The sequence below is a fragment of the Vespula pensylvanica genome, chromosome 23 (genome assembly GCF_014466175.1).
Source record: "Vespula pensylvanica isolate Volc-1 chromosome 23, ASM1446617v1, whole genome shotgun sequence".
NCBI classification, from domain to species: domain Eukaryota; kingdom Metazoa; phylum Arthropoda; class Insecta; order Hymenoptera; family Vespidae; genus Vespula; species Vespula pensylvanica.
The window spans coordinates 862557-876203 of record NC_057707.1 but is presented as its reverse complement, the minus strand read 5'-3'; the positions used below and the strand labels follow the sequence as shown (position 1 = coordinate 876203).

General features: G+C 30.9%; 2 long non-coding RNA genes across 2 annotated transcripts in view; both read right to left on the bottom strand.

Annotated features, from left to right (window-relative positions):
* Positions 1 to 6115, bottom strand: part of LOC122636791 — an 80039-nt gene extending 73924 nt beyond the window's left edge. The window contains exons 1-4 of the long non-coding RNA XR_006329060.1: positions 6014 to 6115; positions 5332 to 5654; positions 5062 to 5248; positions 4744 to 4981 (exon numbers count right to left, since the gene is read on the bottom strand). This is a non-coding gene — a long non-coding RNA (uncharacterized LOC122636791). The remainder of the gene's footprint in view (positions 1 to 4743; positions 4982 to 5061; positions 5249 to 5331; positions 5655 to 6013) is intronic.
* Positions 1 to 13647, bottom strand: part of LOC122636802 — a 268896-nt gene that overhangs the window by 175131 nt on the left and 80118 nt on the right. The window lies entirely within an intron of this gene.

Sequence of the window (13647 nt, the reverse complement as noted above, 5' to 3'; positions counted from 1 at the left end):
ATGTACTCGTTTCTACGAAGGTACTAAATTAGTCGTGATACATCGATCTGCAAAATAAATAATACATCTAAATAGGTAATTCAAATACACTGCTAATATTATTATCGAATTTTCTGTTTGGTTTAATGAGAGGAAAATAAATGAAAAAATACCTTTCTTCTGGTCAAAATAAGGGAAGAGATATATGCATGCACACCCACAGAATCGCGCACGTAATCCCGCCCACATGAACTAGCGCGCATAAGAGAACACAAGAGCACATGTGCATTGAGAGAGATAATAACAAATAGTTTAATCGGTAGGTAATTGACGATACGTATGGAGAAAGTAATACGTACACGCATTTTCAGGAAAATCCAATCAAAACTTATGAACAAGAGAATTTACTTTACACAGCAAATTGATTCATTCAAATTTCGATATTACTGAAAAACCTACGTTAAATATTATAAATATTTTTCAGTACATATCGTGAATATTATGATGTATAATTTGAAACATTGAACTCAAAATTTCTTCTATTTATAATTAGATAGAACAACTACTCGAGTTAAATTGATAAATAACAATGACACTATGACGTAAACATGGAATTAACATTTTTCGTATAATTTAAAAGTATTCTCGAGCTAACATTATTAGCTCGAAAATCAATGAATCTTTATATCGTTCTCGTAGGTTTAATCATGTTAGAAGATAAACTTTCCTCAGTTCCATCTCAATTCCACTTTGATTCATGTTCCACCAGCAACGTCGGTCAACCCTTCAATAGTCTATTTGATTCGAATCGATTATACCCTCTAGCTAATACTAACCATCTATGGATTCTTTGTAAAAGATATATTCCGTCTAATCATACCGCTAGTCGAACGAATAATATTTGGTCGAATTAAAAGAGATTGGTCGAGAAATTCATTTCCTCCCAACCAATATCCTTTTCGGCCTTTTCAGCCCTTCGGTCGCATAACAAAAAATTTTAATGGACCCGCGTAAAGCGCATTCAAATGAAATACGTAGAGAAAAAGACGATATAACGGAAAAAAAATGAATATGGAGAAAGATTCTTTCTGAATCCATATTCCTTATCATTGCGTAATACAGGAAAAGAAATAATAGTTTCAAGAGATAAAAATAAGGGAGAAATTAATTCTTACTTATAGTCATTTTTAAGTATACAAACAAGAAAAAACTTAATTGTCAATCGCCATCATTCTTTAGTTAATTTCAGATTATAAACTGTAAAGGAAAAAAGAAAAAAAAAGAGAAAAGTAATATGTCGAATTAAAAGATATTTGTTCAATTATAAAAGAGAAGTTCGTTTCCCCTTAATTATTTTTATTTTCGACCTTTCCGTCCATGAAAGCAATTAACGTGCGTAAAACGTAATAACCATATCTGCCCTGAGCCCTTTTGGACGGTAGCTCTGAACAAATCGATGGAACTATATCGCGCAGACGTGGTCGAACGACTCACATCAGAGTATATATTTTAAAGTCACATAGTGTATCATAAGGATGCTTGTGAATTCGTAGATATTGAAGAACATATTATTTTACAAAAAGATAAAAATTTTATCCCTTATTATTTTTTACGAAATCTATGATTATTTTTGAAGCAATTCTTTTACAACATTTTCATCTCTTTCATCAATGAGCTCTTCGTTTTCTTGCTAGATGATATAATTATCACTTCTATCGTTTTCTTACGGATTAATATTTATTTTTTCTAACATGGCTGTATAAATGCCTTCCTGGAATTCTTCTTCACTACTTATATCTTATGTCATGAGACTTGTACGTAGTTAGACACTTTGCTGTTCTCCTAATTAAAAAAAAAAAAAAAAAAAAAAAAAAAAAAAAAAAAAAAAAAAAAAAAAAAAAAGAGAGAGAGAGAGAGAAATAAACGAAATGGAGATAATTGCATTTTACAAAATAACGAAATGATACATAACAATAATATAATACTTTCCTGGTTTTCTCACTAATTATTCTGATTTTAGCTCTGAAAATCTGTTTCTCCAGTTTTAGGATCGGTTGTTTACTTCATCAAATTTCACTATATATACAAGTTCTACTTACGACTCTCTTTAAGCGGATCAGAGAAGGGCTCAGAGTACGTAATATACAAGGGCTCAGTCGTGAAAGCACTTCCCATGTTCTCTTTCGTGAAATCAATTGATATTCTTTAAATAAAACTTAGTAATTGGACGATTATTTAATTTGTTTTTTATGCCACTTCAATAGAAGACTTCAGAGAAATGTATTTCTCAAAAAGTTGCGGTGGAAACAGTGGATTCTCCATAATCATTAAATAACTCTGAGATCCTCACGTCCAAGAAATACGTAAAAGAAAAGAAGATAATATTACGATAAAAAAACAAATAGGAGACAAGATTTTATCTGAAGCCATATATTTTGTTACTATTACGTAATAAAGAAAAGGAAGTCTTTGTTAACTTAAGCAATAAGTATTTGTTTACAAGAAGGAAAAGTAATATTGGATACAATGTTTTCAAGGAATGCTGAAGTAGATATATCTTCCGACGAAGAAAGAAAATTTTTTACTTGCAAAAAAAATTTTCCTCTTGTAAAAAAATTTTTTCGTCGGAAGTTATATCTACTTCCATTTTACTTGAAAACGTTTCCTCCAAATATTACTTTTTTTTCTTGTAAACAAGTGCATATTGCACAAGTTATCGAAGATAGCATTTTCGCTATTGCACAATAATAAAGAACGTATTCGGAGAAAAACTTTCGTCACATTTATGGTTTCCTAATATTAGCTTCTTCTCTGTTCCTTATTTCCCCTCCAAGAGAACCACTCAGTTAATGAATTATAAAAGAAAGGGTTAAATTACCAAGTTATAAGAAAAGAATATCAGTCGGCTTTACGGAAAAGAAGTACATTCACAACGATCTAAGGGCTTCTCTAAACCACTTAAATAAAGTGATAAGGACCAGTCTGCAATAGTACGCGAGTACGCCTCGTACGATACAGTGATATTTGATGGAGTAAACAAGTAATCATAAAACTGAGGAGATATTTTTGAAGCTGAATTCACTAGGTATTGAAACTTCCAGTGAAATAGAGAGTTCCCTAAACTAATAAGCCAGAAAATCAGAAAAATAATATTCTTTTGATATATATCGTTTCGTGATTTTGTAATATACAATTTGAGACTACCAACGCTATTAATTACTTATTTCTTTTTCATTAAGAGAATGGCAAAATATCCAAACAAGAGTGAGTTTCGTGTCATAAGTAATACCAAAGAGGAATTCCAGATAGACATTTATACAGATACGTTAGAAAAAATAAATATTATTCGGGTAAGAAAACGATAAATGATAGTGATGACATCCAATAAAAAAACGGAGAGATCTCATACATAATGCGAGGGATGATAATGTGGAAAAAGAATTGATTCAACATTTATCATAGACATCGTAGAAAATTATAATGAATAAAATTTTGATTTTTTTGCAAAATCCCCATGTGTACAAATTCCCCTATTACCGGGTATTGATCGACATTTAACGATTTGCTCGTTGAGGAATACCTTCTCTCCTACCTATCATCCAGCACCATGATATTACACGATTTATTATAATTACCTCTCTCCGTGCACGTGCGTGCTTACATGCGCGGGTGCAAGTGGGTGGGAACGAGTGGGTGGGATTGAGTGGGTGTGTCTGCGTACATCTCCTCTCATGTTTTGAAAACAGGAAGGTATTTTTTCATTAGTTTTCCTCTCATAAAACCAAGCAGATAATTCGATAATACGATTAGCGGTATAATTCAATTATCCATTTAGCTGAATCCTTTAATTCCCTTATTAAGTCTTTTGCAGATCCAACCATCCACGACAGATTTGATTCTTCTGCATGAACAGGTATATTTTCCCAGAAATTTACTCCCTATCGGAGAATGCAAACTAATGATCCCGTTATACCTCCAGTTATATATTTCGTATATTATGTTCCAAATCAATTTGATGATGAAGAAATAGTCCATTGCTCTGCAGAATATGTAATCGTGTTATGAAATCTTAATAAACAATTGAACTATAGAGCTAATCTCCAATTATCTGCTTGATCTGTAGATAAGAAAATGAAAACATACTTTCCTTATTATCAAGATAAGACAGGTGTACATATACATGCACAAATGACCGCGCACTCAATCCCTACCACTCGACTGGCTCAGATAAGCTCCCATCAGAGCACACGAAGATTGAGAGAGATAATAACGAAAGATTTAAACGGAGGTACTTAACGATAAGTACGGGTATCCATTATCATGAAACTCCTTTCAAAACATACCAAAATGGATAATACCAAATTACTTCGTCCAAATTTCAATATTTATGAAAAACGCTAATTACGAATATTTTTCAAGTACATGTCATGAATATTATGACAAACAATTTGAAGAATTCAACATTTCTCCATTCTTAATTATATCGAACGGTTCCTTAATTTAAATCGATGGTATAACGATGACGTATTTAAAATTTAAAAGTATTCCCCTGCTAACATTATTACTTCCAAAAACAGTGAATCTTTTGATCGTCTGTATGTTAAATTATTTTGAACCCTGTATGTTAAATTATTTTGTATGATATACCTCCCTCAGATTCACTTCAATTCCCCTTTGACCCTTGCTCCGCGTGGAACATCGGACGGCCCTTCGATAAACCTTTCTAAGCGTAATTACATATACCTTCCAGCTAAAGCCGCTCACCTTTGGATCCTTTGAAAAACGTAAATCCCTCCCATTTCTTCGTACCACCGCTCCAGGCTTTATAAAACAGCGCCATTGGTCCTGTATCGTCAAACACAAATGTTTTTTCTTCTTTTTCTTTTTCCTAGGTATTTTTAATCACATAATGCATAAAAAGCAATAGCTAACGATGTTCCTTCTTTGGTTAGAATTTTCAACTGTTTCTTGAACCACTCTTCTGTTTTCACGATCCAATGCGCTATATTATAAAAGATAAAATTAACATTGTAAAATTAGATAAAATACGTGACAAGTTACTTATATCTGATTTCTTCGTACCTCGTTTATTAAAATTCAATATTAAAGTCGATGGTTGCTATAAGTAATGCTATAGCAATGGCAATACGTTTTTTCCGGATAATTAGATGCCTCTCTCTTCAACTTGAGTTTCATACCATTTGGAAGTTTTTTAATGAATTCACTTATAGAAAGTGAATAGAAATACGTTTGTCGACTTCATAAAAATCTGTGTCAAAATTCAATAAATTATTATAAAACACACCTATGATAGAGATTTTAAATTTATATCTTATCTCTAAAATATCTTACCATTCGATAAACAGAGCATTGATTGATTTACCATTTAAATATAAAATTAAAAAGGATAACGTTTTCGTTTCTTAACCTGCTTGATGGTCGGACATTTATATTATCCATGTTGCATGTATCGTCGGATGTACGGAAGAACAAGAAGTGCAATGTAAATGTGTTTTACTTAGGACGTCGAATGTTTAATTATCAAGTCGAGCGTAGTTGAAATTCTCGTATCTTCTCTGGAAGTAATTACAATTCAGAGAGCAGTCGACTCTGCTCCTTCGCAATAATTCAAGATTATTGGAACCGCTTTCGCCTCCATTTCGTCTTTTGTATCTCTGGAAGAGTTTACAATTCGTACATTAGTTAAGACTTATGATAGACGTTCAAATGTTCATTGAAATTGTGCAGTCATCAAAGGTAAATCTGGTTACGCCCTTTCAAGCGATATAAAAGTTCTTCTCCGAGAAGCAAGAAAATAATAATTAGGATGGTATTGATCACGAAAATCTGTTTCATTTCCGTAATATTCTATTGAAATTTTAGAAGTTACATAGTAACGATTACCGATAAATTTACATTTTATCGATAAGGAACAAAAGACTAGTGAGAATGAAGATATTGTACCGTTTGGATTGCTTGTAAGTTTCCTTTGACTGAATATAATGAAGTATAGACGCGATTATTTATCACTTACTTGCATATTATTTGTTCAAAAATTATCGAAAGGATGACCTTCGCAGGCGAGACTCTTCCCCAAATCGTCACATCCGAACATCCAGGTAATTTCCGAAGCGGAGCTTGGTGAAAGGGGTTATTATCTTTTACAGGGATCAATTAATACCATGTAATACACGATATAAAGAACCGAAATGTCATGGGTCCGATGGAAGTAGATTTTCCAATGATAACTTTATTAATTGGACAAATTATTTTCATTTTCTTGTTTCTGGTCTTTTTTTATTTTCACACCCTCTATTTTTTACAATCTACAATTAGAAATTAACTAAAGAATTTTGATAATCGGCTATTAATATTTTTCCCGTTTTTATCGTTAAAAATGTTTCACAAAAAGTTTAATTTCGAGGAAGAAATATTTCTTGAAAATTTGCTTCGTGATATTACCTTTTGTTCTCTTTTTATTGCTTTAGTTAACAACCTAGTCTCTCTTTCTTTATTACACAGTGGCAAAAAATATGGTTTCAGAGAGAATCATTCGTTATATTTATTTTTCTTTTCGCGTAATTCATTTCAAGGCGCTTTATGTAATTCAATCAAAACTTCCTATTCCGCGATCGAAAGAGTCGAAAAGGGTATGAGTGGGGGGAAATGAGTTTGTCGACCAATCACTTTTAATTCGATTTACTGTTGCCCTTTCTTGTTAACATTGGTTACCATATGAAATAAACCACATTGTGTAACTGTATATGGTAAAAAACTCTTTTGCTTCGATTAATTCGTCGCACTTTACCAAATGATAATATTAAATGAAAAGGAATTAATTTTATGTTGCTATTTTTTCATAATAAAGATACCATGTGAACGTAATTATACACATTTTTAATTTCCATCTGTGAAACGTCGGTCAAAAAAGTTATTTATGCAAACAATATTTTTTTCCAATTTCTTTTTTTCATAATAAAAATATTATATTCGACGAAGTGATCAACATGAGAAGTATCTAATCGTCCTTTGAAATTTTGCTTTCCCTTACAGTTCATCGACAGGAACGTGATCCCTTGTGTTATAGATCGAATTTTAAAAGATGAGAAAAGAAAATACATATCCATATATCTCATGCATGGAGAGCACACATTGAATTACGCATAGGACGGTGATATTGTATAATTTAAGATTATCAACTCTTCCAAAACTTTTCTAGTGTTTCTAGGGAATACCATAGATCATCGTGCAGAAATCAATAGCAAGATATTTCCATTTGAAATATCGTATTCTCTCTAATTTATCCGTAATACCTTGTTCAATACCATGTTCGTTAGGTGATCGATATTAACTGGAAAGAGACAAAAAGAAGAAAAAATGTATAATTGGCATGACGACAAACATTCCCGAAATCGATATAGTACTGTTTCTCTATACTACTTTCGAATGGTGGTACGAGGCTAGGGAATATATCCTTTCAAATGATCGAAAGGTACGCAGCTTCAGTAAGAGGATATATCCGATAGCATCCAGATAGGTTCTTCATTCGGATATCCGACAGTCTTTCATACGGATCATCGGTCAAAGTAGAATTTTTGCTTTAGTGAGGGAACATTCCTTCGTAGGAAAGAAAATTTAATCGCGCAATCTTTTTTGATTCTATCTTCTATTCTCTGAAGAATTGACGCAGTTTCGATAGAAAATGAGTACTAACAATAACGTTAAAATTGTTTTTGAATATCGAATTACTGTTACTTACGATAACGATTTGAAGACGGTATATAACATAAAAGTACATATTTCAATGCCACGAACAAAATTGAAATCGGTAAAGAAGATCGATTTGCGATTAACATTTACTCCAAATAAGAAGTTCTGGGAATCAATGTTGAACAAGAAGATGAAGAAGAAAAGGAACATGCAAGAGACGAAGAAGTCGAAGGTAAGTGTAAAAATTATGAGTCCACGCTTGTTTAAAAAAAATCGAAATGAATTAATTTTCAGAATGATTAAACCTTTAGACGTAAAAAAGATTTATTGATTTGTTCCACGTTTATGTCACCTTGTCGTTGTTATTCCATCAAATTAAATTAATTTAATAATCATTCGATTAATTAAAAGTACAAGAAATGTTGAATTCATTTTTTAGATTGTTCATATTATTCACATCGTGTACTTCAAAAATATTGAGAATATTTGATTTACGTTTTAGAGTAATATTGTAATTTCAACGGATTAATTTATTACGTAGCCAGAATTCTGTAATTAATACATTTTGATAGGGATTTGATGAAAATATATCTATGTATAACGATCTCCCCTACGATTGTCAAGTAGCATTAAAGGATTCGTTATTATTTCTGTCCGTCCATGAGTGCTCTTGTGCGCGCTTGAATGCGCTAGTTTAAGCCGAGGGAAATGAGTGTGCGGTCCTGTGAGCGCACATTTCCTCTTTGATTTTGCAAATAGGAAAGGTATTTTTTCATTTGCTTTCCCTTTTTCAAATCATAAAGACTATTAGACGATACGACTGGCTGTATAATTCATCATTTAATTACTTACACATTTAATTAAGTCTTCTGCACATCGATGTGTCACGATTGTCTCAGTTCTTTCATCCGAACGATATTTATTTTTCTAAAAATTTACCTTCTGTTCGACAACTTAAATGAATGATCAAATTGTACTTCTTCTTATCAAATACTTCGTATCTTATGTTCTAAACTAGTTCCTATGGAAATATTATATTTCTTCAATCGTTTATTTCTTTTTACGTGTAACCGAGTATAGCAGTGATTTTAGTATATTTCTCGTAACATAAGATTTGAATTTTCCGAATTTATCATCGGAATGACTTAATTTCTCAATGAGCGCACTTATAACACTTCTATAATACTATAATATATATCTATATTATATATAGTAGAAATCTATTATAATTTTTTCTAGCCATCTTTATTTTATCAACTATCTGACATCGCTCATAGCAAAAAATGGTATAAATGTTGTTAAATGATAGTTTTTTTATGAGATTATCTTCCCTTTTAAACACAATCATCTGAAAAGAATAATTGTGGATTAGTAAATACCAAAAAAAATTCGATTCTTACAAAGTAAAATGATCAGAATTTATGAGTATTAAGAATGATCGATAGGGGAAATCAAATCGGAAAAAAAGAAGGAAAAAATCAGAGAAATTAATATCTTTACCCTATTATCGATCCAAAATTATTGGTAACATTGTGATGAAATTATCTGGGATGACATATCTCATCAATTTATGAAAATTATGAATTCGATACTTGAATTGATTACATTTTTCAAAAACAGTACGAGCTCTTTATTCTGAATCAAGTCATTTTCTAAGCAAGTTCTTGAGAGTTCAAAAAGACAGAAGATCCAGAATAATATATAAGAATAAAGGCTAAGATAATGGAATCTGTATCATCGATATCATTTTAAACATCATGCTCTCGATAAGATAAATTATATTTGAATTTTTTTTGTTTCGATCTATCGATCTCAGTGCATTAGTCAGGGCTAATGGTTTTTATACACCCAGTCTTATAAAACGTAATTATTAACAGAGGGAGATAAAACTATTTTCGTTACTCCTTCGTAAGTTTATTACATTTTGTTTAAAATTAGCGATAAATTTATATATTTTTTCTTATATATACTGCGTTCATAAAAGGAATCTTCCTTATTCTTTCTATATGTATATATATATATATATATATATATATATATATAATTATATATAAAAAATATATAAATATATATATATATATCATGTACTAAAATCTAATAACATTTATATACTTATTCGTTTATATATTTGTCTACATGTTGATAAAGTATCTACATGTATTTGTGCATCACCATATGATTCAAAATAAAATTAATAAGAAAATCAAAGAATAAATTGAAATCAAACAAAAAATTTTTAATAAAAAAGGAAGACATTAAGAAAAAGAGCGGTCAAATATGTATCGGAAAGTGTACCGTCTAAGATCTATTTCATATTTTCATATATTTGCCTGGGATCGATATGTGTAAACTCGACTGTTGCTAAATGTTTTCGTCTTTCTTAATTTAACAAATTTTTGTTTTAATTTATGAAGCATGAAAAGATTAAAAAAGAATTAAAAGATAATACTATATAAGAGAATAATATTATAATTTCGATTCACCTTATTAATTTTCCTGAAAATGGATAATAAATAATAAATTTCATATAAATCACATTTCAACGTAGCTTTCATTTCTTGAAAGATAATGAGAATAATGATAATGTCAACGTATCAAAGTGAACACTCGAGCATCTTTAAATTACTCCTTCAGAATACTTCATAATTATCAGAATTAAACGATTTTCACGTTGCCATTAATGAACCTTAATAAATTTCTATCGCTTTGATGTTCTAATTTTGCAATATATATTTCAGAATTTTCCTAAAATATTAAAAATGCTCAATTAATCTTTTAGTATACTTTCTAAGGGTCCTAATTATTTATTTCAATATTTGAGTCAACATTCAAAATTTTATTTCTATCGGAAAAATATGTCAGAATCTTCTTGAAATTCTCTGAAACGGACTTTCGCTTCAAGCAAGCGGAAGCTAATTAAAAAACGAAAACTAATAGGATTAATCACGAAAACATGCTATACCGGTTCGATTGCCGATATGTACCTCTCGACAAATCGTTTCTCCATTTGGCTCCTTGTATTCTCATTCTCATTGAATCATGTATCTCTACTCTAAATGATTAACTGACCGATAAGCAAATAATTCAACTAGTATCAGCCAAAAAAATCAACTAATCTGTCGAACTTGTCAATAGATAGTATCATAGGAATCATGCAATAATATCATGAAATAGCCAACAGCTACATTAGCAACATTTGATTCTATATACAATTATACGATTAAATCGTATAAACGTCTAAACAAAAATATCCTAAATCCGATAACTCTAATTGTACTTTCTTCTCTGTTCAATATTATACAATAGTATACCGAAGAGAAATTGCACAGTATAAAATATAGTGCAAAATAATAATAAAAAACTATACAATTTTCTATAGAATATTATAAAACGGTATGTCGTAATATTAAACACGAAATTGTATAATATGGTCTATAATGTAGCTTCGCGAATATAGGACGAGCGAATTATGCGATTGTCTATAACATGGTAAAAAAAAAAAAAAATCTTATGAAAATGAATTCTTGCGTTAATATTAAACAGTATAAAATTCAAATATAATTTATTTATCCGAGAGCATGTTGTGTAAAATAATATAAATAACTTCCATTATCGTGACTGATTGGAAGCTTATATATTATTCTGGATTATCCCTCTTCAAAAACTCCTAGAAGCGTGCTTGAATGAGAATTTGGACTCCATTTAAAAAAAAAAAAACAACCTATTCAACTACCGCATATGGGCAGTAAACTCTCTAATTGGTGGAGCGTGCAGTGTTCCCACTCGCTATTTTTCGTAACAAGGGTATCATCCCTAGTAATCCCTTCAAAATGCTTCCAATTATTTCGGATACTAACTACCGTAAAGGGAGGATACGCACACACGCCCATAGTATCGCACACTCATTTCATTCCATCTACTTGAGACATCCCGTCCACTTGAATAAGCTCACGCACACGCAAATTTACACACACAATTGAAGAGAGATAATAAAACGTTCGATATGAAAGTACTTGACGATGAATATGGGGGAACATATTATGCACCTATAGATTACTATTCCTCGGATCAATCGTTAACAGGAGAATTCGAGCTAAGCAGCAAATTAATTGGTCCAAATCCCTATGTTATTGAAAATGCATCTTAAATGTTATGAATATTTTTTAAATACATGTCGTGAATACTATAATTACCAATTTGGAACATCGAATTAAACGTTTCTTCCCTTTTTAATTATATAAAACAATTGTTTAACCTGACTATGATAATCAGTTTAATAATTAGTTTAATAAATAGTTTAAATAATTATTTAAACTGGTATAATAACGACATGATGATGTAAACGTACACCGAATATTCAACGCAAAATTTAAAAGTGTTCCCGGGCTAACATTATTATCTCAATAAACGGTGAATCTTTTGATCGTACATGCAGATTTAATCATTTTCAAACATAAACCTGTCTGAGTACCATTTCAATCCCCTTTAATCCAGATTTCATTTGCAACGGCACACAACCCTTTGATAAATCTGTTTCAACATACTCGATTTTATCCTCTAGCTAAAGCCGCTTATTTTTGGATCCATTCAATAAGATATATTTCGTCCCCTCGTACCACCATTCAAATAAAGCTTTGTAAAAGAGCACTATCAAGGATGCTCGTCAGCACCATTATAAACGTTTTGTTCTCTTCTCCTCTTCTTCCTGGTTAATCTCGATCATATGATGAAGACGGGATGGAACACAATACTACGGATCACGTAAAAACAAGAATGGTGTTTAAAAGGGAAACATCTTCCTTTCAAACCCAGCACGTTGATTCCATAGTATCGCTAAGAAGCATTAAAACTGTTTTGGAAGTCGTTGATAATTTTAGAGAATAGAATACCGCCGATCGATATTATGTATTTCATTGTCCGCGCATAGGATATATGGATTTGTTTTTTTTTTTCCTTTTTTTAAATGCAAGCTGTAATATAAAGCGTGAATCACTATCGAAGAACGGTAACAAAAAACTGAAAATGTTAATGCACAACGCTTTCGATGATAACACGCGACAACTTCGAAAGTTAAATGCTTGATATTCCATGATAGATGAAGAATCTGTTTTCGACGAAGGTTTCTTTGAAACTATTTTCTTATATATATATTTGTTCATAGGAAGATACTATATCTAACGATGATAATGAAAAAGAAAATACTTCTCATGCCGGTTTCACTCGTGATATAATTTTTAATATGACCAAAAGAAATAGGGAAAGAAATATTTTTTCCATTAGAAACATTTTTGATCGATTTTGACAGATGGCAATCGAAAATGTATAATTACATTTACAAGATATTTTTATTATGAGATAATGTCAACAAAAAAATTAATTTCTTTTACTATGACGTTATAAAAAAAGATAGATGTATAAAAAAAGAAAGTGTCAATTTAATTAATCGATAAAGAATAGAAAGTAATATTACGAAAAAAATTGTCAAACAATATTTGTTGCTCAAAATGAATTCTTATTGATATATATTTTTAACAACATGGACAGAATTGACAATTTTCAAAATCCTTTAGTTAATTTAGGATATCATGTTAAATTAGTAAAAAGTAGGGAAAAATGGGAATGAAAGAAGAGCATATAAGAAGAAGGATAATGATACATCCAATCAATAGATATCAATATAGAAATTCATTTCCTTACATCTTATGACCTTTTCGGTTCTTTCGATCATACAATAGGAAATATTGATTAATCTACGTAAAGTCTTTTGCTGAGGGTGTCCTTTTGGTCGCTAAGTCAACCATCCAAAGCTTCTTGCAGGGTATGAATACCACCTGTCAGAAGACGGCGATAAAGCTTTACGTCATTCCTTGGGTGGTTGTCGAATTAATAATATGTGAACAAGTGTCGTACAATAAATATTCGCAATGTGTATACTTCATACGTTCCAAAGGGTAGTTT